Source organism: Salvelinus sp. IW2-2015, unplaced genomic scaffold (assembly GCF_002910315.2).
Source record: "Salvelinus sp. IW2-2015 unplaced genomic scaffold, ASM291031v2 Un_scaffold3661, whole genome shotgun sequence".
Taxonomy (NCBI): Eukaryota; Metazoa; Chordata; class Actinopteri; order Salmoniformes; family Salmonidae; genus Salvelinus; species Salvelinus sp. IW2-2015.
Window position 1 is genome coordinate 75645 of NW_019944938.1, and position 8471 is coordinate 84115.

At 45.7% G+C, this 8471-nt stretch overlaps 1 pseudogene; it reads right to left on the bottom strand.

Annotated features, from left to right (window-relative positions):
• Nucleotides 1–1390: 1390 nt before the first annotated feature.
• The window catches only part of LOC112076288 (excitatory amino acid transporter 5-like), a 13916-nt pseudogene continuing 6835 nt past the window's right edge, over nt 1391–8471 (bottom strand).

Genomic DNA, 8471 nt, shown 5'->3' on the forward strand with positions numbered 1-8471 from the left:
GTAAAGGTGGTATATAAGTTGTATGTAAGAGGGGTTTAAGGGACTGGGGTCAGTGTAAAGGTGGTATATAGTTTGTTATTGTAGAGGGGTTAGGGACTGGGGTCAGTGTAAAGGTGGTTATAGTTGTTAATTGTTAGAGGGGTTAGGGCTGGGGTTCAGTGTAAAGGTGGTATAGAGTTGTATTGTAGAGGGGGTAGGGCTGGGGTCAGTTGGTAAAGGTGGTATATAGTTGTATTGTAGAGGGGTTAGGGCTGGGGTCAGTGTAAAGGTGGTATATAGTTTTGTATTGTAGAGGGGTTAGGACTGGGGGTCAGTGGTAAAGGTGGTATAAGAGTTGTATTGTAAGAGGTGTTTCGGCTGGGGTCAGTGTAAAGGTTTATATAGTTGTATTGTAAGAGGGGTTAGGGGCTGGGGTCATGTAAAGGAGTATAATAGTTGTTAATTGTAGAGGGGTTAGGGACTGGGTCAGTGTACGGTGGTATAGAGTTGTTATTGTAGAGGGTTTAGGGACTGGGTCAGTGTAAAGGTGGTATAATAGTTGTATTGTAGAGGGGTTAGGGCTGGGGTCAGTGTAAAGGTGGTATATAGTCTGTATTGTTAGAGGGGTAGGGCTGGGGTCAGTGTAAAGGTGGTATATAGTTGTATTGTAGAGGGGTTAGGGCGGGGTCAGTGTAAAGGTGGTATATAGTTTGTATGTAGAGGGTTAGGCTGGGGTCAGTGTAAAGGTGGTATATAGTTTGTATTGTAGAGGGGTTAGGGGCTGGGGGTCAGTGGTAAAGCGTGGTATATAGTTGTATTGTAAGAGGGGGTTAGGGCCCCCCCCCTGGGGGGTTTCCCAGTGTAAAAGGTGGTATGTTCGTTGTTAATTGTAGTGGGGTTAGGCTGGGGTCAGTGTAAAGGTGGTATAGAGTTGTAATTGCAGAGGGGTTAGGGCTGGGGTCACGTGGTAAAGGTGGTATATAGTTGTAATTGTAGAGGGTTTTTAGGGTGGGGTCAGTGTAATGGTGGGTATATAGTTGTATTGTAGAGGGGTTAGGGCTGGGTCAGTGTAAAGGTGGTATGGTGATTGTAGAGTTTGTGGTCATGAGGGGTATAGTTCCCGGGCAAGTTAGCATTTGACTCCTCCTCTCAAAGTCCTACTTACGAGTACACATGAATGCCGCAGCCAGGCGGTCTCCCAAACATTGATCCATGGCTCCGGAAACGATCCCTGCCGACAAAACCAACAGAGGGAACTTAGATGACTGTTTTAAAGTATCTATGGCGGGTTTCTGTCCAGATGCTGCACAGGAAGTCCACAACACTCTCACGGTCAGATACTTACAGGACCAGTCGATGGCCAGGATCAGTGGTGATGTCAGCGGAGGAAGCCCACAGAGGTCAAGACGATTCAACCATGGTTAAACCAGGCCTGCCTGCGGAATCCAGCAGCCCCGATACTGGCGCTGTCGCTGTGATACTGAAGAGGACAAGCGTAGGCGTCAGGGTGTGTTGTGCGTGTGGTTTGCTTAGACAGAAGGTAACGTAAGGGCGTGTGTGGAAGAACAGAGAGCGCTGTTAGACAGTCCCTGACCTGATTTGGTGATAGCTGACAAAGTCCCGTTCGTACCTCGTTGACCTGAGCGGATGAAAATGGCTGCCACGGCCTCGTAGAGGGCTGTTCCCGTCCATGTTGATGTGGCCCCACTGGAAGGACAACCTTGGCGATCTGGTCTGTCCATCCACAGTTCTCAATAGAACTCATGGTGATGGGCAAGGTGGCGGAAACTGGAGGAGTTGCCAGGCGATGACAGAGCCTGTAAACAGGCCTCTGATGTAGGTGAAGGGCGTTTTTGCGTGTGATTACAAAGTAGAAGAGCGGCAGCAAGGATGAGTCCGGTGCGACAAACAGGCCCGGCTAACACTGTGATGAAGTTCAATCCCCCAAGCTTCTCTCCCCAGTGGGGCGGGTCATGCATGTCCAGGATCTTCCTGCTACAGGAACACAATGCCGAAAGGGAAAATACTGGAACAAAGATCAATAAATTACTAATAACCTCAAAAGTAAATGAGGCAAGCAAGCAACGGCCTTTGGTGATTCTGTCTCTGTTCCACCAGGCGTTGTCATGCCACCTGTGTTTTGGGCTTCCTAAAACTCAAGCCAGCTTGGGTTGACCTGGCTCACCCTTGATGACCTGGCACAACCTGAATGACAGACATATTACTGAGCTAATGACTAAGGGGGAGGCGGGAGGAGAAAGTGTGTTGTGAGATCCCACTGTCTAATCTCAATCTAAATGAAGTCCTCCCATTCCAATCCTCGCAGATCAAAATTACCAGACCTTTACATGTGAAGGAGAGTTCAAGACAGTGTGACTTTGCTGGTGGTGATGGTCCCAACAACTCACCACATGGGCAGCATTGATGATTTTCATAACACACTCGTTGACACACCTGAAACACATTGAACCAATGGAAGCGCCTCTCTGCCCATCTTCCCCAGGAAGCAGCTGCACAGAGAAAACACAGGGTCAGGAGCAAGCCTGCAAGAGAAAACACACAGGGTCAGGAGCAGGCCTGCACAGAGAAAACCACACAGGGTCAGGAGCAGGCCTGTACAGAGAAAACACACAGGGTCAGGAGCAGGCCTGCAGAGAGAAAACACACAGGGTCAGGAGCAGGCCTGTACAGAGAAAACACACAGGTCAGGAGCAGGCCTGCCACAGGAAAACACACAGGGTCAGGAGCAGGCCTGCAGAGAGAAAAACACACAGGGTCAGGAGCAGGCCTGTAAGAGAACAACACACAGGGTCAGGAGAGGCCTGCACAGAGAAAACACACAGGGTTCAGGAGCAGGCCTGTACAGAGAAAACACACAGGGTCAGGAGCAGCCTGTACAGAGAAAAACACACAGTCAGGAGCAGGCCTGCACAGAGAAAACACACAGGGTCAGGAGCAGGCCTGCACAGAGAAAACACACAGGTCAGGAGCAGGCCTGTACAGAGAAAACAACAGGTCAGGAGCAGGCCTGCACAGAGAAAACACACAGGGTCAGGAGCAGCATGCAGAGAGAAAACACACAGGTGGTCAGAGCAGGCCTGCACAGAGAAAACACACAGGGTCAGGAGCAGGCCTGCACAGAGAAAACACAGCAGGGTCAGGAGCAGGCCTGCAGAGAGAAAACACACAGGGTCAGAAAGCAGGCGCCTGCACAGAGAAAACACACAGGGTCAGAAGCAGGCCTGCACAGAGAAAACACACAGGGTCAGAAGCAGGCCTGCACAAGAAAACACACAGGGTCAGAAGCGGCGTGATTGGAAGGCCGTGTGTGGTGTTCCGTGTATCCAGTGTGTCATTTGTGTGTGTTCATTCATTGCAGTATGACGGGTGTGTGGTGTGTGTCTCTCACCCATAGTAGCAGAGAAGATGACAATCCCAGTAACGTTCATGCCAGAGCTGTGCCAGGACGATCTTGTACTTGATGTCTGGAGCTGGGGTGATCTCCAGAAGACAGGGTGGCCAGCTGAGGGTTGTTGTGGTCGGGCATCACGTAGACGTTAGTTGCCTGGGACTCCACCAAACTGGAGGCCACACTATGGGCACCAGGTCTGTACGGTACTGTTGAAAAGTTGCCTCTATCAGATTGGAGGGAATCATGTTCCTGTCAAAGGGAGAATAACATGTAAACCATAAAGTCTACAACATTATTGGATATGATTGGAGTTATTCCCTGAGTAATGGGGTTGATAATAAAACTGTTTATATGATGTGTGATGTTGTATTGTCATATATGATTTGTTCAGATTTTTTAAGTGAAATRTCTACCTTCAGGTGGACAATCTATTCTATTCTACTGACCCTGTATTCCAGTAGCCCTGTCCTGAAGTCACARTGAGCTTATAACATGTCAGAAGGTAGGGGTATCTGCTTTCTGTTATTGTCTCAATTTTATCCTGAGTAGGGTCAATTTCTCCTGGTCGTGCCAGAAGCCAAGAGGTGTTCTGTCTCAGAAAGACTTAACAAGACCCTGGACAGAGAGCATGCTGGCAGATACTCATAGACTTCCGGTCATTGCGCTAACGCTGGTTAGCATTGGCTTGTGAAACTACCTGTAATTTCCTTCATAATGGACACAGAGACATAAAATGGTATCCACAAGTACATCTGGCTCCGGGGAAGTAGATAAAGGAGCCTCATTGCCAAAATCCAGAAGTATCACTTTAAGCTGTCAACCAAACCACAACACTTGTAGATAGACACAAGGAAACCAAAWGGTTACATTTCCCAAAAGCCAAAGTCGTTGCTCTGACTAGGGTCGTTGTTGACCAAAAGARTTCTCTTCATAGTTGGTCTCGTATTCTCCTGCAACGTCAAAATGTTTCAGCTGTTCMGCAGTCTTCCTAATTAGCGTGTCGAAATAATAAGGTTGTAAGAATGATGTCACAATGTGGTAACATCACCAGGCTGGTTGCCTGTGTTGGTGGTTAAGAGTCCTCATCATTAGGAGTCCTGGTTTATTCATAAAGGATCATGTTACGGCCACTGCCCCAGGGCCAGTCAGCCTATCAGACATGTGACAAATGATCTAAAGCACCTCTGACAGTCATACAGCCTACATCCGCCCGCCTGTACACAGCTTTCACTAAAAATACCCATAATCCTCTGGGCTTTGGAGGATTCTTCACACGGAGGGCCTAAGCCACTGCCGGTCCTCGACCGCCCTGCAGTGTGTTCTGGGTAAAGCATTRAGGACATGGTGTGTTCTGAGAAGATAGAGACTTAGTTGTCACCGGGGTAAGTTGAGCCAAAGGGGTAAGTTGAGCCACCCTTCTTTCTTGGAAACCATATACCAAATGTATTATTTGACCAAATATTTAGGAAGAGGTCACGATTTTATGGAGCCTGMGAAGGAAGAAACCACATGGGAAAAGTGGTAAGAAAGTTAGGTCCAYAAAATGGATTTTCACCAAGTCAAATMAATTTATTGTGTTAGAGGTTCCATGATGCTTGTATCTAAACCAAAGTAYATKATTTWAAAAAATMGTTGGGGTCTCTATAAGCTTCAATATGAGGTCCTGAACCTGCATGAAAGTGCATCCTTGTAGCTGTGTGGGCTAATATAGTCAAAATGRTTGCCTTGGGGTATGTCGAACCAATGGTTGAGCCATGGCAAGTTGAGCAAATTGAAGTGTTGTCTTCCCAGGCGTAATGGAAGGCATTATTGCTGGGATATGAGGTAACAACAGGGCCTGGTCTATGTTAAAATAGTTTTTAAAAGTACAGTGTTAATTAGGTGTTAAGCCTGTGTTAAAAGATGCTTAAAATNTTGCCTTGGGGTATGTCGAACCAATGGTTGAGCCATGGCAAGTTGAGCAAATTGAAGTGTTGTCTTCCCAGGCGTAATGGAAGGCATTATTGCTGGGATATGAGGTAACAACAGGGCCTGGTCTATGTTAAAATAGTTTTTAAAAGTACAGTGTTAATTAGGTGTTAAGCCTGTGTTAAAAGATGCTTAAAATTATTAAAATACAAAAAGTGATTGTGTTGAATTGTGTTTGGGAAATAAAGATAGACATAGTTTGAAAAAAGTAGTGGTAATATTTAATTCAGTAGAGAAATGTGTAGGCGACTTAACTTACCCTGTCCCACGACTCAACTTACCCCATACCCAGGGTAAGTTGTGCCAAGATACCACTTTTTTGGGGAAAAGCTATGTTTTTCCAGGGATACATGCTTAAATATATGTAGATACAGTATCTTTGTTAGAGATAACACTGTATTTCCCTGAACTGAGTGATACTGAATGTGAAAAATTGCTCAACTTACCCCACTCTCCCCTAATGATGCCTATTATTAACATGGCCCGCTGGAGGGTTGACTTGTTTCAGCAGTGAATGTGAACAATAMAACCAATAGAATAGTCCCAAACGTGCAAATTCCTCAAGCCACATGAGCTAAATGACCCTGTACTGGTGTTGTTGTTTTAAATGCTATTTACGACCTAAAGACCCCTACTTAATACAAGCTTCCAGGTAGCTGTATTTAGCCGTACTAGGGGGACTGGGGTGGACTMGAGTTCAGTGGTTCTGTACTGGTTTACRGGTTTAAGATMATTAAATCCACACAGAACCACAACACTGCTAGTGATCCGGAAGAGAAAACAAAAAAGAAAAGATCTGATTCCTTGAAGAGTCAGTATTAGCAGGCTATTTAGCTAGCAGGGTCTTAACCCATTTAGCTAACCCTTCCCCAAACCTTAAACCTAACCTTAACCTTTTAACCTAACTCCTAAACTTAACCCTAACCTTAATCCCTAGCCTAGCTAACGTTAGCCAGCTAGCTAAAATTAGCCACRGAGCCACCTTGCTAGAATTTCGTAACATATCATACTTTTTAGAAATTCGTAACACATAATACAAATTGTATTCGTAGCATATCATACAAAATGGCTGATGGACATTCACAAATTAATACATACATTACAAAACGTAACATATCATACATGGACTGTCCCGGATTTACGTACAGAATAATTCGAAATGCTCTGAGACCAGGTTGGGGATTCAATCAAAGGCGCTTTGTGGACAAACCCATTGCTCTTGACTTTTCAAAGTAAATTCCGTTTGAGCTGGCATCCGCAGCGTTCACCATGAATGCAATATCCACCAACGCCAGGAACATTGCCTTTACAAGGCGCATTTTTCCATAATGCAATGCTCTTGTATACAACGTGCCTTTTGTTGAATCCCGGCCCTACAAAACCTTTATGGTTTATACTTAGCTGAGGTAAACTGGAGTTCACTAAGTTGACTGATTGGCTGGTTTATTTATGGGTTAATCCACACAAACCCGACAGGAAGATACAAATCTAAAATATTTTATTCTTTCAAACGTATTAGCAGAGCAGTCAGAYTCTGTTGTCTGAGTCTTGTGGAAATCTGGAATATCATCCCATGAGGGATGTTAAGGATGAAAAGGAGGGTGCTCAACATCTTAGACTGACTAAAAACAGGAAACTCTGGAATCTGGTACAGCCAACWACTGATASAGGCAATGTGTCTGTTGGCCATGCTATTCAAATATGCCCCTCAAGATACTTCACCATGTGTATATGCAAATGTYCGCATGCGTGTGTCTGTCCGTGCGTGTTTGCATGCGTGCGTCCGTGTGTGCGTAAATGCTTGCTTGTGTGCATACGTACCTGATGAGGTCCAGCAGAGCGTCAGCAGAKGTCATAACGGGCCCTGACCCTCCTCTGTGCCCGTCCTTCTCTGTGCCCGTACCAGGGTGGATGACCAGCACCAGGATGATGCCGACGATGACAGCGATGAAGGTGGTCCACAGGTAGTAAGTGATGGTTAGCACCCCCAGCCGCCCGCTGGCCTTAGTGTCCATGGCTGACAGCCCCGACATCAGACTGGCCACGGAGTTAGGATTCAGAGGAGCATTCAGTCAGGAGCATTCAGTTAGGAGCATTCAGTCAGTGTTGTATTCCATTCAAATTCAGAGAGTATTCTGATGGCATTCTATTTAATGAGAACCCCTAGAGTATTCATTTAGCGTTATTTTCTGTTGTAACTCATAGAGCATTCATAGCATTCAATTTCATCAGGATTCGTACAGCATTCTGATAGCATTCTGTTTCTTTWGAACTCCTAGAGTATTCATTTAGTGTTGTATTCCATTAGAATCCATCGAGTATRCGATTAGCATTTTATTCCATTATAATGTATAGAGCGTTCTATTGAAGTAGCATGGGTTGTGGTGTAGACCAGAGAGAAAAGCAGTWGGGACATGGGGAACAGACAGTAGTGATGATGTGTTACCTGGACGTGATGAGAGGCAGGATCAGCATCTTCAACATCCTCATCAGCAGTTCTCCAGGGAACGAGAAGTAGATCTTAGCCTGGAAAGGGGAGACACACAGCACTCTGGGTCAGGGGACATGCTGTACATGGCAGACCTTGGGCAAATACATAGAGTGGTTCAAATACTTTCAAATACATGAGGTGTGCAACGTTTGCACTTTAGMGACCATTCTATTTGTTCCATTGTACCAGGCTAAGTCAAACCCACTTCTTGGTCTGGTGCCTGGTATMTTATATATTTTTTGTTTTACATTGTGTTACATGATTTTACATGACTAATAAAGTTCAATCAATCAATCATTCTCAGGTGATGTGCTTTCCCATTGGGCTATYCTTGATGCTGTGTATTTGTTGACAGGTTGAGGTTAGCGCGGATGCAGATTACAACAGTGCGTCAGAAAATTAGAAGCTGCTGACCCATTAATCCACTACTGAAATAGTGGATGTCAAGGGTTGGATCACCATGGCTACTATTGACCCAGGTAGAGCAGTTGAGAAGTCCAGCCTCTAATGCGCTGGGCTGCCCGCACACCCTCTGTAGGGCCTTCCGGTCAAGGGCGGTGTATTGCCATAACAAACAGTGATACAACCAGTCAGGATGCTCTCGATGTGGCAGCTGTAAAA